General features: G+C 38.5%; 1 protein-coding gene across 1 annotated transcript in view; it reads right to left on the reverse strand.

The window, feature by feature from the left end:
* Positions 1 to 24,117, reverse strand: part of LOC118560932 (potassium voltage-gated channel subfamily KQT member 1-like) — a 299,911-nt gene that overhangs the window by 102,806 nt on the left and 172,988 nt on the right. The gene's annotated exons all lie outside the window — the stretch shown is intronic.

Here is a 24,117-nt window from a genome sequence, read left to right on the forward strand (position 1 = left end):
CACATCTGAAGGGCGATAGAAAGAAGCAGGTGCGGGTAAACACATTTGTGTGGCAGTTAAATGTGTAACCTGTTGGACAGGGTGGCTTAGGACAGGTGAATAACTAGCTTTGTTGGTGGTGCCCAGATCCTCTGTTTTCCTGCCCCTGCTGCAGCAAGCAAACATCAAACAACTGGCACAAACAAAAGCTGACAGACCGACCAAAGTCTCTGTGTAGACATACAGAATATACAAAAAAAAAAAATGCACTTCAACACACATCAAAGATTAGAGTCTCAGACCAACTGAGTGATTACTAGAGCAAACTTTTTCCACTTTTTGATACCTTCCTGAAACATAGCCACATTACAACACATTTTGGGGCATATTGGGGGATGGTCAAATGGGATTTAGATCAAAGAAAAATGTGGAATGATTCTAAAGGGAATGGTATTTTTATCAAAGAAGTCCTTTTTTCAGACAGGTATTGGGAACTGTGAATAGACATCCAGAGCACTTCCATCTCTCAATAATCCACCTTCCACTTTTAAGTGTAACTTCTTTGTGCTCCTTTGCAAAATCCACATGGGTAGATTTCCTACCACTGAAAAACTTTTTGTTATTTTAGCCATCCTCTAACAGTTGCCATCTTACGGTCACAAGGCTGTAGTAAATATTAGTACGGGTCTTAGTTTGGGTCAATAATCTGCCTGAATCTTCTCGGACAGCCTACAAGACCCTTCAGCTCAGGGTTCACCACTTGACTGTTCTGTCCCAACATGTTAAAGCTATTTTAAGAAAGGTAACATGATGCCTTCTTATGTTAATTTTTGTCAGAGATGGATTGTTTCAAGAGGCTTTGCTTTTTCCTGTAAACAATCCTGCTATGTTCAAAGACAAGTTCTTATTGCTTTCACCACCAGAGGGATGTTGACAATGTTAATACCTCACCACAAATTACATAAAAGTTAGATTTATGGACAGAGCTTGACTTTTTTGGGCTACGCCGGTCTCAATTGTTTAATCAGCAGATCCTGGTTGGGTTTAAAGGCTTGTAATGTTTTAACGTCAACATCAATAACTTAAAGAAACAATAGGCAAAATTTCATTATTTGGAATAGAAAAAAATGATAGTTTTGTGAAGAACTAATGGAATCTTTTTAGATGGAATATGGTATGATGTCACACACCATCTCTCTGTGTTGTTCTCCAGTCTCTTGTTTACAAAGCTTGGCCAGCGGCACATGCATGTACGTGCATGTGAATAGCTGTCACTCAGGGCTTAGCCCCTCCCTCCCCTGAGAATGCCACAGCCACATCATGGGCAGATGATCAGGACCAATTATTACCGCAAAATAACAATGGTCTTTGGCAAGAAAGTTGTTAGATAAGGAAAAGGACAAAACAAGGACTAGCATTGGCCTCCCGTTTCCAAGGTGGAGAGCATTTCGAAAGCAGAAGCAGCTCCAGTTTGACTTGGAGCTAGCTTTTCTCCTCCAGGCAGGTAACAGCTTGAAGTCAAATGTTTGTTTTTGTTGGTGTTCCAGTCTTGTTAGACTTGTGTTGCTATGTTGTTTCGATTCAATGTAATGCTACAATTGTGGCATGTGGGTTAATTGTTAGTTTGACCACATCATTGCGTTCTGCATTAGACAATGTAGCTCCCTTGAAAAAGAAGGTGATTATTCACAGGAAGCTGGCTCCTTGGTTTAATTCAGAGCTGCGTTCCTTGAAGCACAATGTTAGGAAATTGGAGAGAAAATGGCGCTCCACACACCAAGATGAATCCTACCTAATCTGGAGGGACAGTCTATTGTTGTATAACAAGAACCTTCGCAGAGTTAGAACAGCATATTTTTCATCATTAATTGAGGAGAATAAGAACAATCCTAGATTTCTCTTCAGTACAGTTGCCAAACTTACCCAGAGCCACAGCTCTGTTGATCCATCCATGCCCTTAGCTCTTAGCAATAATGATTTTATGGGATTCTTCATAAATAAAATTGATTCCATTAAAAATAAAATAATTGGCATCCTCCCAAACATGATTACCTCGTCCTCAGTAAGTGAGGCAACATTGGAGGAATCCTTAGAACCTGCGCAGTGTCTGAACTGTTTAAAAGCAGTAGAGCTTTCTGAGCTATCTAAAATTTTAGCTTCATCTAAACCTTCTACCTGTATGTTAGACCCAATCCCAACCAAGTTGTTTAAGGAGGTATTCCCTCTGATCAGTGGTCCTATTTTAGACATGATTAATCTATCCTTGGTAAATGGATATGTACCACAGGCTTTTAAAGTAGCTGTTATTAAACCTTCACTTAAGAAACCATCTCTTGATCAAGATGAGTTAGTAAATTACAGACCTAAATCTAATCTTCTTTTCTTATCCAAAATTCTTGAGAAAGTAGTTGCTAATCAACTATGTGAACATTTACAAAGTAATGACCTACTTGAGGAGTTTCAGTCAGGCTTTAGAGCTCATCATAGCAATGAAACAGCTCTGGTGAAGGTCACCAATGATATTCTCATGGCCTCAGATAATGGACTTGTGTCTGTACTTGTCCTGTTAGATCTCAGTGCTGCATTTGATACAGTTGATCACAATATTCTCCTACAAAGACTTGAGCATACTGTAGGGATTAAGGGAAAAGCATTAGGCTGGTTTAAATCTTATCTGTCGGACAGATTCCAGTTTGTCCATGTTAATAATAAATCTTCCTCAAACTCTAGGGTCACCTGTGGAGTACCACAGGGTTCAGTCCTTGGACCAATTCTATTTACAATATATATGCTTTCAATTGGCAAAATTATCAGACAGCGTGGGATTAATTTCCACTGTTATGCTGATGACACTCAGCTATATTTATCCATAAATCCTGATGAATCGAATCAGTTACTTCGACTGCAGTCATGTCTTGATGACATCAAAAGCTGGATGACTTTAAATTTCCTGCATTTAAATTCTGACAAGACAGAAGTTGTAATGTTTGGGCCAGAGTCTTCAAAAAATAAAGTTCTTAATCAATCACTTAATCTGGATGGCATTAACTTGGCCTCTGGTAATAAAGTTAAAAATCTTGGTGTTGTTTTCGACCAAGACATGTCATTTAAATCCCATATTAAACAGGTTTCCAGAGTTTCCTTTTTTCACCTCCGGAATATCGCCAGAATTAGAAACATTCTGTCCAGGGGTGATGCTGAAAAACTAGTCCATGCATTTGTTACTTCAAGGCTGGACTATTGTAATTCTTTACTATCAGGAAGTCCACAAAATGCAGTTCAAAGTCTTCAGCTGATCCAAAATGCTGCGGCAAGAGTTCTGATGAAAATCAACAAGAGGGATCATATTTCTCCAATTTTAGCTTCCCTTCATTGGCTTCCTGTTAAATCAAGAATAGAATTTAAAATTCTCCTTCTAACGTATAAAGCCCTTAATAATCAAGCTCCATCATATATCAGAGCTCTGATTACCCCGTATGTTCCTAACAGAGCACTTCGCTCTCAGACTGCAGGTCTGCTGGTGGTTCCTAGAGTCTCTAAAAGTAGAATGGGAGGCAGATCCTTTAGCTATCAGGCTCCTCTCTTGTGGAACCAACTCCCAGTTTTGGTCCGTGAGGCAGACACCCGATCTATTTTTAAGACTAATGTTAAAACTTTCATTTTTGACAAAGCTTATAGTTAGAGTGGCTCATACCCTGAGCTATCTCTATAGTTGTGCTGTGATAGGCCTAGGCTGCTGGAGGACATCAGGGTCTAATTTTCTCACTCTACTGATTTCTACTGTTCTTCAGTCTACTGTTCTCCAGTTTTGCATTGTATTACATTGAAATGACTGTCGTCATTTCAGCTTTTAACTTTTTTCTCTCTTTTTCTTCATAGTAGGTACACCTGGTCTGGCGTTCTGTTAACTGTGACATAATCCAGAGAAGACGGCTCACGCGCTACTACCATCTAATGTAGAACAGATTACTGGATCAATGTGTGCTTCTGTGCTTTTTTGTCTCTCTTGTTGTGTCTCTGCTCTGTCTTCTGTAACCCCAGTCGGTCGAGGCAGATGACCGTTCATACTGAGCCCGGTTCTGCCGGAGGTTTTCCTTCCCGTTAATGGGGACTTTTTCTTCCCACTGTCGCTTCATGCTTGCTCAGTATGAGGGATTGCAGCAAAGCCATGTACAATGCAGACGACTCTCCATGTGGCTCTACGGTTCCCCAGGAGTGAATGCTGCTTGTCGGGACTTTGATGCAATCAACTGGTTTCCTTATATAGGACATTTTTGACCAATCTGTATAATATGATTGAACTTGATTTTGTAAAGTGCCTTGAGATGACATGTTTCATGATTTGGCGCTATATAAATAAATTGAATTGAATTCAATTGAATAGGTCAGGCGTTACTGTTATGAGATGCGAGTAGCCTGTAGCCCAGCTAACACAGCTAGCACTTGTTAATGCAGGCCAGGAGGCTTGTGAGCTGCCCACCATGATCCTGGCATACATTTAGGGCATTTATTTTTATGAAAAATGTGAAATTGAATCGGATAACTGGTCTGGTGCGTAGATTTTGTAGGTAGACAGAGGCATGGCTTGCCATGCATCTAGTTTTAGTCTACAGACAGTGCTTAGCAGCCATCCTTGTGGTGAAATTTTGCGTATTGCTCCGTTCAAGAAATATAATTAGGTTTTTCTTTTTTGTTTGTTTGGTCCAGTAAAAGTCCAGACTTAAAGTGTAACTGAGCCCAAAATCCCTGGGGTTAGGGTTTGGGGGCAATTACTTTTTCACACAGGGCAAAACCGTTTTAAACAGCTTTTTTTCCCTCTAATAAAAACATCAGTTTTTTTAAAGCTGCATTTTGTGTTAACTATGGTATCTTTATCATTTGTTAAAATTGGTTTCACAGATATGCATAAAAAAATAAAAAATAGAAGAAATCTAAAAAGTAGGAGATTGTTTTTGGGGCGGGTTTTTCACAGCAACAAACCCATTCAACCGTATAGGCAAAGTATGAATCGCTTTGTTTTGATCTACTCTTGTGAGAAAGTGGAAGTAAGAATGATAAACTAGATGAAGAAACAGGAAAACACCAAACAAATCTGAGAACTTCCCTCATGAATTCAAATTGTTTGGGTGTAAAAGGTTTGCAAACACTACGTCTTTGGGTTTGCACGCAACTCAAACTATGTGAAAGAAACAGCCAGCTGGGAAGACAGCAATGGTAAGAGACCAACACTCAGCAGGGACAGCCGAAACTTGGCTTCAGTAGCCATATAGAACTAAACCTTTCCAGTCACATTAGATTTGGGACATTTGGCTCGAAGAAGATGGGCTGAACTATGGGAAAATCTTAACACATGAGTGGAAAAGCGTGGGAAAATGCAGTCCTGTGTTCCCACACTATTAATCGTCAATTTCATGGCTGTGGCTTAAAGTGTCTTCAACTTTGATGCAGCATCAGGAGTAGCTTTAACCCCTTTTACTGAAGACTGAAAACTGACGGTAGAGGCCAGAAAGTTAATTGCTTGATTACATTGTTTATGTTTCTCAGTGAAGCAGACTCATTAGTGGATTTCTTCGGTTTTTTAAAGCCGTTCCATGAGCAAAACTTCACATAAATACAAGTTGCTTTTTTGAAAACATTTATGTGGAAGTTTTGTCAAAGTAACTTCCTCAAAATAAAAAAAATACCAAACTCAATTATCATGCTATTGAGATATTAAGTTGTTCCTGTTTCCCTGCCATGATTTCTCCTCAAGGTTAATCACAAAGTATCACATGATACAACAAAACACACATGCATGACTGCACGTCCAAGTACAACAATGACTCACTCATCTTTTGACAGAGATTTAGCAGATCTGCTCCAACTGTGCTGCATCTGGTTTAAATTTAAGGCTCCTAACGCACATTAAATACCGTACTGTGAACTGCGCAAGTAAGGTTACATTAAGGTGTGTATGTGTGTGTGTCGATGTAAGCACACATATATTTGTGCGTGTCTAGCAAAGGAGACCACTAATAAGAGATTAGGAGAGTGACCCTGTGGGTTGTTGAGAGAGCCAATGTGCTGTGCCTTGAAAGACGCACACATACACACATATGGGTGTATGATTATTCAGTTATGGGTCTGTTTGAGTCCATGAGTGTATCTTACAGTGTGTAAGTGCGTATCATGATAACCACCACCCCCTCATTAACTCCATCATGGCTGGAAACAATCAGCCACACTGCCCGAGTTGTAGAGCAGACTCAGGAATTGCAGACCTACAGGCCTAAAATTAGAGAAGCCTCGATCACCACAGCCTGACTGGCCACAGATTAAACCCAGCTTTCCAAACATGCAACATTATCTCCAAAAACCAAAAACAAAATAGCCTTTTCACCATTTAAGCCATGTGTATGTATGTATGTATGTACTGTATGTACTGTATGTATGTACTGTATGTATGTATGTATGTATGTATGTATGTATGTATGTATGTATGTATGTATGTATGTATGTATGTATGCACACCCCAAAGACCTAAACAGCTACAGGCCAGTAGCACTAACATTACACCTGATGAAGACCCTTGAGAGGGTGAACCATCATTGCCCCTGGTGAGGCCTTCACTGGATCCACTGCATTTTTCCTACCAGTCTCGCATGTTTAGCTACTCTGAGTATTGCTTGTACAATCATGCATATTGCGTATTTCTCTCACAAGGTTGTGTTAATCGGCCTCTGCATTTTCTATGTCTAAAGAAAAATAGCATTTCTTATCTGATTATCATTGATTTTTCGGATGCTAAGGTACACTTGCGCACATCTTAGCTGCTCTGAGATGTTGCTTGTATAGTCATGCATATTGCATGTTTTCCTGTATTTCCTCTGTTTAACTTAAATATTTAATTTTTATCTGAATATGCCATGTTATCAATAATTGTGCAAAAACTTACTGTGGTTTTATTTTTTTACTTTTATTTGTGCCTTTCTGATAAGGTCATTTACTGTTGTTTTAGGATTAACTTTAGATCAGATGAGCTTGTTTTTTTCAGTTCTGAATTAGTGTGTAACAATGTCCATTCTTTGCCAAAATCATGCCTGAATTTCCCCATTGTGGGATAATAAAGGTATTCCTTATCTTATTCTCTTAACCATACTGTCTTTAAAGGCATACTATGCAACATTTTTCAGTTAATTAATGTGTTCCATACTGTTTTGGATGATTAAATGAGTCATTTTAGGTTGAACTAAGGTTTTCTCGGCCGCCCTGGTGGTCTGTGGGGGAAATACCGCACTTGCAATTGCAGGAGCAGTCGGCCCGCACTCACAGGCTCAGTAGTCTCGTGTGCATCGCGAGAGTCGGTCTTGCTTTACGGCGAGAACTGCTACACGCCCGCAGTGAAAGGCATGCTCGTTGGTAGCGCAGTGGCGATATTTGTGCAGTTATCATGGCGGAACCAGCGAGAAAACAGCGAAAGCCCATGTTGGAGCAGGCAAGAAAGAGGAAAAGGGCTCTGGACAGAGAGAGGAGTCGTACACGGGTGAACATAGAAGGCTACAAGGCTGACGCGGACCTCGCGTTTCTGCTGATGCGATTGTAAGTAACATTGTAGGGTGTCCCTCACGCTACCGCCTCGCCGACATTCCAAAAAAATAATAATAAAAAAATAAAACTAACTCGATATGCGCGCCGCTCCGCTCAGCCGGTCAGCGGTGCAAAGTTTGTCTCCCCCCCGCTCCGCTCAGCCGGTCAGCGGTGCAAAGTTTGTCTCCCCCCCGCTCCGCTCAGCCGGTCAGCGGTGCAAAGTTTGTCCCCCCCCCCCCCCCCGCTCCGCCGGTCGTCCCAAATTCCTAGGGGAAACACTGCATTGGAATGGTTTCTCTCTCTGTGTGTGCATGTTCATACTTTCACTGTGTTAGTCATTGTTTGTACTGCCATTTTTTCCACTTTTGTATTCGTTGTGTTCGCCTGTCTGCTAAGCTCAAAACAACCGCGCCTGGCTTGACGGACAAACCAGGAGAACAGCTGAGCATATTTACGACAGTGCACTTTTACTATCGCCCTCTGGGGGGAGCCTCGCTGGAAAATCAACCCCGGTTGCATAGTATACATTTAAAGCAGTATAATGCACATGATACATAAACTTATAAACAAAAATGTAAAGAGGACAAACTGAACAAGGCCAGAAGGGCCTGAAAAAGAGAGCAATTGAAACCAGAAGACAAAATGATCCGTCCAGTGTTACGACGAAGCCTGCAGGGACTTGTAGTTACCTTTAGCATGAAATGCGCAATAAGGGAGTAAAGCTTATTGTACGTGATGACATGAAGACTTGTGACTTGGAACAAATACCATCTGTCATCATGAGGCAGCCAAACAGGTCTTTATTAGTTTAAAGGAAGAGTACACTAAATGTTCTTTTCAAGACATAGGTGATCATTATGACACAAAACTCGTCTTGCTGCATTCCTCCATTTCAAAAATAAAGTCCCAACAAAATATGAAGCAGAGGTAGTATTGATGTGAATAATGGAACTATACGATGATTCAATTTTCAATTTCCCCTGAACAAAGTATATCTGTAAGTAAATTTACACAGAAACATCTGATCACTACTGTAAAGTAGCTGGCAGACATTTTCACCATTTCAGTTCATAAGTCAAATGTTATTTTCTGTTTAATAACTTCAGTACATACCTTCTGTGTCAAGGTACGTATCTTGGCAGCAAATGTTTTTCATATTATTATAACTCCAAGACAATATTTGCTTGCAGAGTTATAGCATCAATTTCAATTGATTATTCAATCTTACAAATTAAGAAAGGAGTTGCTATTCAGAAATCTTACTTGGGGCTGGAGAGAGCTGGACTGAAGGACAGCTTGAACATATAAATTGTGGTAGCAGAGACACTGGTGCTGAGCTCAATAGCTACATATGCCAGTGTCTACCACACTAGAAAGGACCCAAGATTTAGACTGTAAAAAGATGATCCAGAGACAGTTCTGCACATAATAGCAGGGTGTAAGATGCAGGCAAGAACACCATCACAAAAATGTTGAAAAAAAAAAAATTAAAGTTAGCATTGCTCCCAAACTGAACTGGAATTCCCCAAGTCAAAGTTGGACCCCGCCAAGAGTCATGAAGAATGACAGGGCTTGAATCTTGTGGAACGTGTAGATCCAGACAGTTAAACTGGAAATTCTTTAAAGTAAAAGGTACAGAAAAAGACAGCAGTGACCAAAATCGGAGTTCTCTCGACAGTTTTAAGAACAGTACTATAAAGTCTGTGCAGTAATGTCAGATATTTATGCAGTCCAGATCAATAGATGGCAACAGTAGCAGTCTCCATTCGAATTAACTAACTTTGTGATATTAACCTGAGTCAAACATCAGAATGGAGCTACCAGACAGTTTGGTGTGGATTCTCAGTTAGACAGAACATTATAATCAGAAGTGCTTAATCACAAGGCAAACTAAAGGAGTAATAAGTGATATGTCACCACTAGGTGGTGCTTGAGCACAGTCTGTAGACCAAAACAAAAACCCGGCCCCTCCTTTCCCTTCTCACGCGTCACCTTCTATGCACATATTTGCCCTGAGTTGCAGCTGTTGGCATGCACGTACATACACACTCGTGTATGTACACCCGTGGTCTGGCCCAGCTATGTAAACAAGAGACTGGAGAACAACACAGAGAGCTGCGATGTGACGTCATACTATAGTCCATCTGAAATATTACCTTCAGTTCTTCACATCATTTTTTTTAGTTCTTTCTATCCAAAATAGTGAAAGTTTGCTTTTTGCTCCTTTAACTTCTTCTATCTTTTGAACATGTTTCACTTCTTATCCAAAACAGTTCAGTGTGTTGTGTGTGTACAAATTTTTTATTTTGTCCCAGAATCTTTACATATACATGCATGAGGTATTCTTCCACCTCTCTTAATTTGGACCCTTCAAGCTCTCCTGCTTCTGCGTTCACACAATCTGTGGGATCAGCACCAGCTCCAACACAGTAAATGTACAGCACAACACAGAATGTGTTTGGTGTTTTACAAGTTGTTTTTACCCAGTTTGTTAGTAAATAAAGCACTTCTTATTTATTTATCATGACAACGGAAGTATGACACTAAACCAGGAAGCAGCTAACTGCTATCAGCATCTCCCAGTGAACTGTGGAAACAATCAAGAAAGGTCCAAGATCCAGTGAAAAAAATCCAAAGATATATGATTCCAAGAGGGAAAAGACTGGAATAGCGCTGGGAATACAGTATGAATGTTGGTGTTGTCTGAATCAGAAGCTAAAGCTGTCGAGGCTCAGCTGCAACTGCAGAGTTGATTGACGTGATTAAACGTCCTTATTTATACTGCGTAATAGCAATGCGCATCTTAGCCTCTACAGTCTTAAGTACTAACAACATTATAAGTAGATAGATAGATAGATTGATTGATTGATTGATTGACTGATTGATTGATTGATTGATTGGTTCTTACCTTGATGCTGTGTCCCTGTTTCCATTGAATGGGAAGTTAATTTCTCCATGATGTTCTGACATGGTCTCTTGCTATTGATTGGTTTATTCAATTAATAACAGTGGGTTATGCTGAGCTGCTGCTTTATCCCGAGGAATTGCAGAGGGGTCAGGCTTGGGTTGGCATTATTTAATTTAGATTTTTTAGTTGCCATATGGTTTCTGATAGTTCCACGGTACAGCCGGGAAATGGCACCACGTCTGTTTATATCTGCTTATATCAAAACACTATCAGGACGGACTTGGATTACGTAGCCTTATTTTATCATAATCAACTGGATGTTGGTCTCTTTGGCATAGGCATATAACATGGCTATATACCTTTAAATGAGCAATAAGTAAGATATTTATTGTAAAATCAACCTAAATCATTCTCATTTGTCACCTGGGATGGAAGTAACATTCCCTACAAACAATCAGTCCTCTCCATCAACATCTAATCTGATTTCCCCTCAATCTACTTGACTTCAATCCACGTACCCCTTCATTTTGAATCATTCCTCAGGAATGTCCCTCTAAGGATTTTTACAGCTGATTTAGTAGGATGTTTCCTGCTCTCCACTGCCTTTTTCTAAAACCACAAGGCAATAAAGTATCAGCAAACAATGTCGCTTACCCCTCCTCCTATGCAAGTAAACATAAAATGAGGGATTATATTATGTTAATTAGACATGCTCTACATAAACCTAACTTCCTTTTAATTGATGTCCTGAGTCATCTCAATAATTTAAAATTTTGACATTTTAATTAAGTTCTTGTCACTTAGGTTAGAACGCTGTTCTAAAGTGATTGTTATAGATCAAACTGATGATCAGATGCAATATTTTTGACTACAGCTTTGTTCGTTTCCAGGTTCCGTTTTCAGTGCTTTAAGTAGAAATTGCTGTGAATTTATGCCATCTGTATGTTTTAGCATGAAGTTGAAAATAGAAGCCAGACTCTTAGAAATTGATGCTCCATATGATAGACTATGTTCTGGCTGGCTAGACAGGGTTGGACAATGCCAATGGGAACCAACACACACGCACGCACACACACACACACACACACACACACACACACACACACACACACACACACACACACACACACACACGGATGTAACCTCATTTAACACCTGCATTCCCACAGTAGTCAGAGTGAGAACCCACCCCCACTAGACTATCTGAAAAGGGAGGAAAGGAGTAAGTTTGCGTAGGAGGTGGGCGGGGAGAGTGAGGCTAGTGATTTAAACTCCTCTCCCATGGCTGAGAGTGAGTTAAGAGGGCCTGGAGAGGAGATGGGAATCCAGAACTAGCTTGGTGTGGGTGGTGGGGTTGGGGTGGGGGGGTTGCTGAGGTGCTCTTGATACAACAACTGAAATATATACACAAGGTTTCCACATACAACGTAAGCAAATACACAAATTGTTCATTTTCTTAAGTGCCTCTCATGCCCTCTTTCATCGTCTTCCATTCTTTATCCTTCTTCTTATCTTTCTTGCAACATCATACCAGCTGAAGCAGGTCGTCAAGATGTGATGCACAGCTTTACGGATGACTGAATTGGGTTCCATTGTGACCTAATGACCAAGCCAACTAAGTTGATTTTAGACATCAAGACAACGGATTGGCCATTAGTGGACTTGAAAGAATGACCCTTTGGCCATGAACAGAAACATTTATTTCTACATATCCACTTTTTTGTTTCTACTACTCTGGTGTGCTGAAACAACGTTTTATCTTCTTTTTTTGCCTACCATTAGGCAAGAAGACTAATCCCTTGAAAAATTGAATACATACAGTGTGTATCTTTTGGCAGCTATGAGTATAAGATTATCTGTCATTAAAGGATTGTTACAGACAATATAATAGATACACTGAAGCTGATGCTGATGAAGAAAACCAAAAGGACAAAATGGAAGATAACTAAAACGAGACATCAAAAAATAGTTGTTTAGTAAGAATATCAGAATAATGGTTATCCAGTTGCCCTTAACTTATGCCTTTTACATGAGGTAATCAGCGAGCATGCGTCTGCAAATAACTGGAACAATAAATGCATTTAATTGTATGCTCTTTCATGAAACAATTGCAAACACACTCTTCTACACTGCCTCTAGAAATTCATAAATCACCACTTGAAGCATCCATGTCCGGCACTACCATTCCGAAAGGTAAAAATGCATGGGTAGCATGTAAAGCCTTCTCAATTTTGTTTGATTTTCAAATGTCACAGCTACAAAAGAAAGTATCCTTGACTGAAGGCCAGTGATCTGTTCTGACTCTGTGTACTTGAGGGGGACTTGGCCAAGGTTTGTAAATGGTAAAGAATTTTGTAGGTGATGCATGCAACTGTGGCAGAAATACAGCAGTAAGGCATGCAAATCTACACATGTAGGGAGGTAAAGCAATTACTTTCCCCTTAAATGACCCTCTGAGGTCATTTTAAATGACCCTGCAGGGTCATTCAAAAATTACAGCAACAGAGTATGTTTCTCTGAATTTTGTAATTGCATTACATAATGCTGTGGCTATTCTTTCATGAGTGATGGATCCTCTTTTTCTTAAAGTGTTTACTGTGTGGCTGAAGCTACAAAATGGTACATAGTACTCTGAGCTAGAATGACATTAAGTTTTTCTTGTGAGATAAACATAAATAGGACAGAGTACTCCATTTATTTTGGTTCTATCTTTGGCCATATTTGCCAAGGTTTTTACTCAGAGAACTTCAATTTAACCATCTAACTCTTGAGTAAGTGTTTTAAGAGCACCACCCAAGCTTCATATATGTTATTTGGTGTAAATCCCATTTTAACCTTTGCCCGTACAAATGAGGTCCCTACATTTTTGTAATTCATACCAGCTAATTTGGACATTCTGGGCACGGCAAAGTGGCAGAGCTGTCTGGCCCTACCAATTAAAATTTCTTGAACTTCAATGAAAGGAAAAAAAACATTGATTATATGTTTTATAAAACATATAGTATATAGTATAAAACCCTTTATTTTCACACCAACCATCACGGTGTCTACTTTTATGTTTTTTTGATTCATTATTTTTGATAGTACTATAAATCCTCCCTACCAAGCACAGAACAAAAATGTAATATGTAAAAAAATATGTTGCAAGCTTGATAAAAAGATTCACGTATTAAAAGTCTGCAGGGAAAAGCCTTCTGTATTCATCATAGTCAGAACTGTTGACAATTGATGGCATATTAGCTCCTTAAAAAGGTTACTCCTTTTTGTAGTGCAACATGTTAACCACTACACCTCATGACTTCAAATTGAGGGCCAGTTTATCTTTGCAATCAAGAGTGTCCAGGAGTTGTTGATGGGGTAAGGGTACGTCTAGAGAAGGGGGGTTAGCCTTAGTTAATTTACCTGATTCATTCTTACTTCAATTCTGCTGTTTGACATCTGTGTGAACCTACGACACAGTAAGACATATCTTCTTCTTATCTCTCTGACTCTGTTCCAGTCTCAATCTTCTTTTGGTCTTTATGAGAGACATGTTTCTGGGTGTATATGAAGAGAAATAGTGTAGTCAGCTTGGCCTTCTCCTTCATTCTTGTCCTTGTCTGAGGTTCACTGTAATCTTTTATCTCCTCTCTTATCAGGTCAGCTTTAGCTCAGAGCCTTTCAGCCTCCCTCATCCTTTTCAGTATGTAACAGTGGAGATATACAGTACAGAGTTCTCTAGACTCCTCTGTCTCTCCTCCTATCACTGTCTGCTTTTCTTTATCTATCATTGTCTATCAAAGTTCTGATGTGCCTTGGGAATGAGAAGTAGGGGATCAGTGGGGATTCTAGACCAAATTTAGCAGGGGGGCCAGGGTGGGGCCAGTGTTTTTTCACAGGGTCACAGAACAAAAGATTTTGTTCGTTTAATATATTAAGTAATCATTTCATCGTTTAATATATTAAGTAAGCCAAAGAGCCAATTGTGGCTCTGGAACTGCAGGTTGCAGATCCCTGATCTTTTCTCAATACAGCGGGAGCTTAACGTGAAACAGCTTAATTTTTAATTATTGTTATTTTTTTATATTTATTTTTTAATTATTTTGTTATTTTATTATTGGGTAAAAACATAAACGAAAAAAAAAAACAACTGATCCAAATGACCAGTCAGTCACGGTATCTTTGTCAGCATTTATCATCCTAAGAAATTTAATATCATGTTTTTAGTACAGGGGCCAGGAACAGTTCTACAGGGGCACAGACCCCTGTTGGCCCCTGTCTAGAACCGCCCCTGCAGGGGATATATAATATCAAACCAGAAAGCAACTTGGCTTTTTGGTTTGATGTTTGTTGTGTTTTGTTATATTTCTTTCTCTCCAGAAATATATTTTTATATATATTTTTTGTATTTGCATTAGATGCTTGCAATATAAAGTCATAGCACAATACGCATCGTTGTGTAGTCACACAAAGTCTGAAGGAGTAAAGATGTATATCCAGATTCTAATATGTATATGTATGTTGGTAATGTTATGTCCCCTTACATATATCTTAGACTTGGCTTGACCTTATAACTGCTTTCCTAATTTTCACTCAAGACTAACACGAACAGATTAAATATAAGGAAGAACTTGGAATGCCTCTGCCAAGCCTTGAGGTCTTTTGCAGTACATCAAGAACAGAGTTCCCTTCTTGTCACATGAGCTGAATCCCTCAGATGTCAACCTGGTGACAGAGTACCCAAATCAATGCAATGATTATTTGTACCAATCCAACGCTGTCTTCCTCTTTTGCTGAAAATGTATATGTTCATATTTACAAGAAAAATATTTATATGTACCTTTTTGTAAACAGCTTATGTATATTGTCCTTAAAATCTGTTAATTGAAAGCAAACGGGAACTGAAGTCGAAATCTTTTTTATATGAAGGAACTTGACAATTAAACCCGGTTCTGATTCTTAATAGAGAAAATAGTTTTGTCTGTGTCACTGTGATATGATTGTGAAGAAGCAGGGAAAACCCTATTGGCCAAGTGGACAGTTTAGGGCTACGCTGCCTTAACAAAGGAGCTTAGTGAATCAGTCACGTGCAATCAAAGCTAATAATAAATCCCTTAAACCACAGTAGCCAACTGAAACAACTGCAGAACGATTGAACAACAGGTCTTTGCCAAAAAAGAAATGTGACTGGTCAAACAGGAGTAACTTAACCTCTGGAGGTCCTCTACTTTATGGCATCTTATTTATGGCATGAGTAAATGATAGGGTCGGGTGACCTTGCTCTTAAAAGCTATCATTCAATACGTAAATATGCAGCTCCTAGTGGGAAGTCCATTTAACAGTTCAGTATCAAATGGCAGCTTTCTGATCGTATGCATTTTACCATACTTGACTAGGCAAGCCTTGTTCTGTTTGGACCACAAAGTTAATTACTTAAGACTGAAAGGTGTGCCGCTTTAATTGTACTTCAGGGAAACATTGAGACTCTTATATATATATATATATATATATATATATATATATAGATATAGTCTCCATGTCCATAAAACCATTAGTCATTTACCAAGAATAAAAACCCACTATGGAATACAGATAGGGCCTATTAAATACTCTTTAAAACACAAAGGCTATTTAAGCTAAAAGGAGATGCCAGGAAACTTGGCCCAGAATTGATAGATCAAGTTGGGTAAACACACAAAACATGGTTTACCGTGGGTGTCATTAACCTCTACCACTGCCAAAAGGACGTGTCTGGACACGGATTATCACAGGACCAATATCTGAACCCTAACATGCCCAATCAAATACTTACACAGTCATAAACATGCCTGCATTGGTAACAGTTAGTTAAAATCATTCCATGAACTAAGGAGCTGGTCTGCTATAACTTGACACCCTCAGCACTAATAAAATATATATTTTAGTTCTTTTGTCTCAATATAAAGGGAGTCAATTCAACACCTAGAGGTGTTAGAATAAGATGAGATTTGATGCTGATCCCCACATCATGAGAAGGTGAATGCAACTAACTTTGGTGATTTATTGAGTTCCCCTGTACACTATACAACCACAATAAAGTTGATATTATTTTTCTCTTTATATAACTCCAACATATTGAAATACATATAAAAAAATCATTTTTAAAAACAGCTGAGATGTTCATTGCCCACAAAACCTAAAAACATATTCAATGAAATAACAGGACTAGGTTATTTGTGCATAGGATGCTGAACAAACCTTTGTAGTTGACTTGAGGTAATTGGAAAAAAAAAAAAAAAACATTTTCCAACATAACATTTTGGAAAAGTAATTTTTTTGTAAAAGATTAATATTGAAAGTAGTATCATTATTTCATGAATCAATTTATTCATTCATCTACGGTCACTGATCTTTCAGGGTTTGGTTTCATTTTTATCTGTATATTATAAAATCTGTGTATAAAAGGTACGGATGGAAACTTATCAGTACTGGATACAGTAAACAAATTTATTGGTAATTAACTTGGTTGAAATGATATGGCCATCATCTTAATGGTAATACTGTATTAATTATATAAAAAAATAAATAACTCTTACTAGACACCAATAAAAAAAACAATTGCGTAATTCAGCCATAGTCAAAAATTGTTTTGTCATTTCTTGTGCTTCTGTTGTTTCTCACTCTCTCTTTCTCTATGTGCTGTTACTTGCTGTACTCTCTCCTTTCTCTCCTCTCTTCTCAGTTCACTCACAGAGCCGCCCGCAATGCTCAGCCCATCCTCCCCGCATTTCAAGGCATGTTCACCCAAAGTAATAAGGCGAACAAAAAGCAGTCTGATTCCAGATGTTATAGTTTCATTCTATGGACAAGTGAAAGTGAATAAAATGAGTGACATGCCTTTTGTATTAAGAAGCTCTTTGCTGGAGGTCACTGATTTGTGCTTTATAGCCCCAGCTCCCCTGCTCCTCAGTTGTATCTGCTGTGTCTGTTTGCAGCTGTTGGAACAATGGATCAAACCATAGCACCTTTTTTCCCTAAAAATGTATTGCAGATTTCCTTTTTTGAGTTTTCATTTTGATATTGTTTAAATATATAGGTTCCTGTAATGATTTATTGGGGGAAAGATCCCCTACTTCCCCCTCACTGTGATTGCTCCATTTGCTGCTCCAGGACAGCAAGTCCAAATTTAACCTATAAAAATATGTGCGAAATTGTATTTTTTTATAGACTTAATGGTATGCCTAAAGACAGAACAATAAGTGTCTGATTATGTTTAAGCATGATCAGACACCGCCATTATGTGATGTATAATCACACTGCAGAAACAGATCTAAAAATAAGCAAAATGTTCTTAAACAGTGTTTTTGTCCTTGATTTGAGCAGGTAAATATGATCATTTGCCAATGGAATTAGTATTTTGACCCCTAAATTAAGATAATTAGACATCCTGCACTTGAAATAAGATGATGGATATGAATTGTTCCTATTTTAAATGCACAAATCTCATTCTATTGGCAGATCATCTTATTTACCTGCTCAAATCAAGGACAGATACACTAATTTTAAGAAAATTTTACTTATTTTTAGTTCTGTTTTTGCAGTGCACCTTTTACTTTTCAACCACATTTACACATATCTAGATTTAAGGGGGCTATCATCTTTTTCTTATAAGACTTCTCTCAGATGGTTGTGGTAAATCATATTTTTCATAATGTCCTCTACCAAAATTGAACTTGAACAAAAATTAACCTTAAATGGCTAGGTAAGTAAAACCAACTTGATACTTAGCCGACACAAAAAAAACCCAAAAAAACATATGTAAGACCATGCAAACACACATACTACACATTACACGTTCCTCAGGCCCCAGCTCGATTTAACGGCGGTGACATTTGCTCTCGAGGCCTCAGGGGTAATTTAAACATGTTGGCATTGTTCACAGTTCTTTTATTGTTCCACGCAGTAGACTGATTGAGTAACACTCAAAAGTAAGGTGGCACCAGAGCCTTTTAGCACTGTGTAATAGCAAGAATGTGGTTCCCAATAAAACATAGACTCCTGTTCCATGAACTATATGTTGACCCTTTCATAACTTGTTTAAGCAAGCTCACACCTCAGAGTTGATAATGAACTGGTTGATGAAGCAGTATATTAGTGGTGAAATCCAAGTAAAAGTGGCTTGGGCGCTTGGCCAAGACAGTAAAATATATGGCCTGAAAATATCTCACAGGGCCCTGTGAAAGTTGAGCAATTAAAATAAAAATGTAGCAGGGGTATTTACAACCAATGAGCTGGCCTATGGTAGGAATTAGAAAGATGCCAGCAGAAACTGGGAGTGGGACTGATGACAAGAGACGGTGGCAAGGAACTGGATGATTTAGATACTGTGAGTGAGACTTGAGGCCTATAATCCTGCAGGCAGAGAAACAGACAGGGACAGGGGAAAGAAGAAGGACACACTCTGGGAATGACAGACCAACAGCCACAGAAAAAAAAGAGTCTAGCATAGCAGGCCGAAGAACAGAGAGTGAGAGAAAAAAAAAGAGTGATAGAGAGAAGCAAAACGCAAGAAAGACAGAAAAGCTAAGACCAAGAGATGGAAAGCAAGCAGCCAGACATGCAGGCAGACTGTCCGTCTCTGGTTTGTGGGAATGCGGTAAAGACACAGTAGTAGGCAGGGTCCCGGCTCTGAAATTAGAGAGTGGCGCTAAGAGAGGGGAGCCAGAGCCAAAGGCCGTCTGGAAGCTGCCAGGGGCTGCATCCCCAGCGCACTGCCGAAACATGATTTACTGCTGGACTCCACTACAAACAGCGTTCCGCTTGTGCTGCGCTATCTAGCTCGCAGCGGCACGCCACGACCCCGTTGTATGCCATCTAGTTCACAAGGCTTAAAAGACACCACATCAACTATGGGAAGTGTAGATGTGAGAAAGCCAGCTCAGCCAAAAATAGTGCCTTGAGTAACCGCGAAAGGGATTGTGGCATCGGCGTGTTTACGTTACAACACCATGAAGATCAAACACAACACTATGCGTTCACCAGGCAGTAAATTATTGTACACAAATTGATGAAAAACATTTTACTGCTATAGAATGATTAGTTAACCTTTAATATGGGCAACAGACACCTTGCAGATGTATGAAGCCGCGAAAAACAAAGCAGAGCGACGATAAAGTGTTTGCTGTTTTACAATTATTCGTACGTACCACTAACCAATGCTTTGAAATAAATATAACTGAAGAACATTATGAGTCTGTAGCTCATGGTCGTTCAACTCAGTAATGACCCAATAATGTATTGAAATGTATCAGGAGTATGTATTTTGTGAAACGCCCTAACCCAAAAAATTGTGAGGATGCATTTCCGCCCAAATAATTTTAATCAAAGAGTAAAACAAACACAAATATTTGCAACCCTTTGATGTACTTTCCCTTTCAGTATTTTTACATGTTTTAAACATCGGTTTTCCAATAATGCCAAAGCATAGTTGCACAGATGCAGCTTGTAGTCACTGAGCGTTCAGCAGTTGAAAAGAGATTGCTACTGCAAAAGATTCAAAGACATTAATTCAATCAGGAAATGAAAACAGAACAAGCTGTAAGCTGGGTTACTGTATCGTACAGCTACTCTAATGCCGAGCAACATACACACAGAAAGTAGTTTTGTAAATGCTTGTCTACTAAGGGTAAGAGTAAAGCCAAACCAGCCAAAGTATGGATTATCTGTGCTCCAGGATTTCTCTTTGTGAATGTGTGCATGTGTGTACTTCCTTTGCCAAGTTTCCTCTCTTTGTTTAGACCAGTCTGGTCAGTCCAGCTCCCTGCTGAGCTCCTATTGGCTAAACACACATATATCAAAACTCTCAAACACAACAGAAATGGTTCTCTCAGACATGAGATGTTTTGGGAAGAGGAGTAAATGTGGGTTCAGACTAGGACAAACAAGTGTCTATACACAAAGCTTGTGGAGAGAATGGTTGGTCCCAAGAAAGGTAAATGTGACACAGTCAAGTTTTAAGTCAAGAAATAACCTGACTGAATACTTCAGGCAAGTTAAATAGAGCGTGTAAGTTTCCACACCAAACCAACCCAGCACGTTGTCCTGGACAGTCCAGTCAGACCGTTCTCTTTGGCTCTGTCCCCTTCGACCACTCAACATACGTATATCCCCCCAGTCAAAAGTCCAGCCCTAAATCCAATTTAAAAACTGTGGCAAGACTTGGACTGAACTGAAACTGAGGGTTACAAATACTTTTGCAAGGCACCGTAGTTACTCCCACCATAGCAGGTTAAAAATGCACTCTTTTGCTTTAAGTTCTCTGAAAATTCACAGGAGGCCACCCCTGCCATTCTCTGAAATGAACCCAGCTGCATTAGACAAGGAGAACATGTACATCTTTAGTTAATCTTTAATTAATGATTTTGTTGTTGATTGTTTTTATGAGAAAGGAACTTGGTGGATTTATTACCATAACAGCGATTAGTAATTAATTTGTGCTGAGCCTACTACTGCTAAAATATATCATATTTGGAGTCACTAAAGCCTGATACATACTCCTAAATAGATTTAAAGGGGGGAAAAATACTTTATTTCATTTTACACCGGCTTAAGGAAGACACGAGGAACAGCTGATTGGGTAAGTCAATGTGTGCGTGTGACAGTGTTACTGGTTTTAATATATTTATGCAAGCCTGGAAATGCAGTAGTAAATTGTGTTCTAATGCTTAAATACGCATGTATGATCCTGTGTGTTTACAGCACAAGACCCTTGTCTCGAAAGCTTTGCACTGCCGCTATATTGGACCAGTCTAAACACAAACACACACACACACACACACACACACACACACACACACACACACACACACACATACAGCCTCCCTCAGAGCCATGCGTTTAGAGACGAGGGGCCCTAAACGCCTTACAGACTCCTAACAAGCACAGCTCTATGTCGGCCCTCAAGTATTTGCAGTATTTGGCCTTGCTGTAATTTACAACATACTTACCTAATTGAGATGCTATTAAGGTCAGAGCATGGATTCTTCGGCGTATGCCTCACGCTAATTCACATGATATAAGCATGACATGCACAGCGCAACATAATTATCCTAATATAGCACAGTGCAGTTAACCGCACAGTGAGAGTGATCTATGGTCAGTGCAGTGTACTTAGAGAAACATAAATAATGAGTGTCTTGAGCAGGCGTGCCTGTGCTGGCCTGAAGGCCACATTACTAGATGTTTAAAAAAAAACTGCTGATGGTTTTAAACTGAATAGCATCTTAATAGCAAAATAACTTATTCATGCAAAAGAATAAATTGCATTAAATATAAATAAATGTATTATGTCTGAATTTTATTTATAGGTCATTTTCACACTGAATTTTCAAATATCACCACCTCTAGAGCTGAGGTGCTGTGGAAGGACAAGAAAGATAAGAGATAAGCTGACAGCAAGTAGAAGCTAGAGGGCTTGGCAAGTCACCCCCCCCCCCCCCCCCAAGTTTCAACTGTTAGATGGGAAGTCCAGGTCAGGTGTCTTATGACTCAACCAAAAAATCTCCCACTAGATGCCTCCCATCCAATCTGAACAACACCACATTGTAAATTCAAAGCTTGTACTGTTTTATCCATGACCCTAATTACCTTTTTAATAACACTTCCTTCAACAAAGATATTAAAATGAACTGTAAATATAAGAAATAAAATCACATTAAAAAGTGTGATCTATTTAATAGTAGGGTACAAAATGTATCCCATTAGAAATATAATATTCATTGGTGTCCAAAGAGAGGGTATTTTGAAATGTCCTAAAAGATCCAAATAAGAATTTTTAACTGATCCTACAGTGTTTTCTATGGTGGTCCTGAAGTGCAAACCACACCAAAAAATCTCTAAACACAACTACAAATTAAAAAAAACCACAATGACACATTGTGTTTTTTTTTTAATTAAACAACATCTTCAAAAACACAAAATTAATTAAGCACATTTTCAAATAAAAAAAAAAAAACAAGACAGCATATTAAGAAGTACAATAACATATTCAAAACCACATCTTGAAAAGCATAACATTAACTTAAAAAAATAAATAAATAAATATATATATATATATATATATATAAATAAATAAATAAATAAATATATATATATATATATATATATATATATATATATATATATATATATATATATATATATATATATATATATATATATTGAAATACACAATAATATAATAACAGCAACATAAAGAAAAAACAGTACAACAAATTAAAAGCACAACCACATTTAAAAAATTACGACATGAAACCTACAACAACATCTTAAAAGATATAATGACATTAACCTACCTAAGAGGTAGGTACCAGTGGGATACATGAGACATTGATGATTGGACGACAGCATTGGTTGGTGTTTGAACCGGAGGTTTTCGATAACATTCATGTTTTCAAAAACCTGCTACAGGTAGAATAACTTCCATTTCAAAAGCCAAACGCTGTAACTGTCCAGTCAGCGACGTCGCATGTTTCCCACTGGAACCTACCTCTTCCAATAGGTAAATGTCATTAGGTTTTTTAAGATGTTGTTGTGGGTTTGAAAATGTTGTTGTAATTATTTTAGACATTGTTGTGTTTTTTATTTGTTGCCCTGTTTTTTTTTAAATATGTTGTGATTTCATTATGTTATTGTCTATTTAGATATTTTGTTGTGCTTTTTAATTTGTATTTGTTTCAAGTTAATGTTGTTGTGTTTTCCAATTTGTACACGTGCTCAGTCAATGTCGTTGCATTATTAAAAATGTTGTGTTTTTTAAATTTGTGTTTAAAGATTTGTTTATGTAGTTTGCACTTCAGGGCCACTGTATTTTTTCACCTACTTAGGTAACATCTGTTAATCCCTGTGTTCATATTGTTGCACTGTTGATAACTAGGATCAGTTTTTGTATGTAATGTATGTAATTGAGACAACATTCGTTGTAAATTGGTGCCACATAAACTAAACTGAAACTGAAGTATTGTTCACCGTTTTACAATAAAGTCCAGAACATTTGCCCTGTGTCTGTGCATTTGCAAGGTTATTAAGTAAACCAAGTTACCAAGACTTTGTTAAACCAAATAAATAATGGACCAAAAACAAATTCCCTTGCTTTTAGTGCAAAGTATAAATTGGATATAGTCATTCCAAAAATAAAATAACGGAACCATATATGCACTAATGTTCAAATATGCTTGAATCATAGTGATGATTGTGTTATGATTCTGGTGTGTTAGATTTTTGTGAACACACAATCCCTGCTGGAGGGTCTCTTTCTGGTGTCCATCCCTTAACACTAATGTTAAGGATTATTTTCTTTCCTGCTCTATCTGCACCAGAAACAACATCTGTAATTAGCCTCCTAGTAGGTTTCTTCAGCCTTTGGCCATCCCCAAACATCCTTGGTCCCACATTGCCCTGGATCTTGTCGCTGGCTTGATGGCATTCTCCTTGAAATCCTGTCTATGGTCCTTGGTCTGTTTCCAAGGTTTGAAAGGAGTTTAAAATCACCATTGGAACTGAGGTTGCCCTCAGCTCTAGGTTTCACCCCCAGATGAACAGTCAAACTGAACACATGAACCACAAATTTGAAGCCACGCTATACTCTTGGAGTTCACAACTTCCCTGGATCAAATATGGTCACAAGAGCCATATCTCTTCTGCTACTG

The sequence above is a fragment of the Fundulus heteroclitus genome, unplaced genomic scaffold (assembly GCF_011125445.2).
Source record: "Fundulus heteroclitus isolate FHET01 unplaced genomic scaffold, MU-UCD_Fhet_4.1 scaffold_52, whole genome shotgun sequence".
Lineage (NCBI taxonomy): Eukaryota > Metazoa > Chordata > Actinopteri > Cyprinodontiformes > Fundulidae > Fundulus > Fundulus heteroclitus.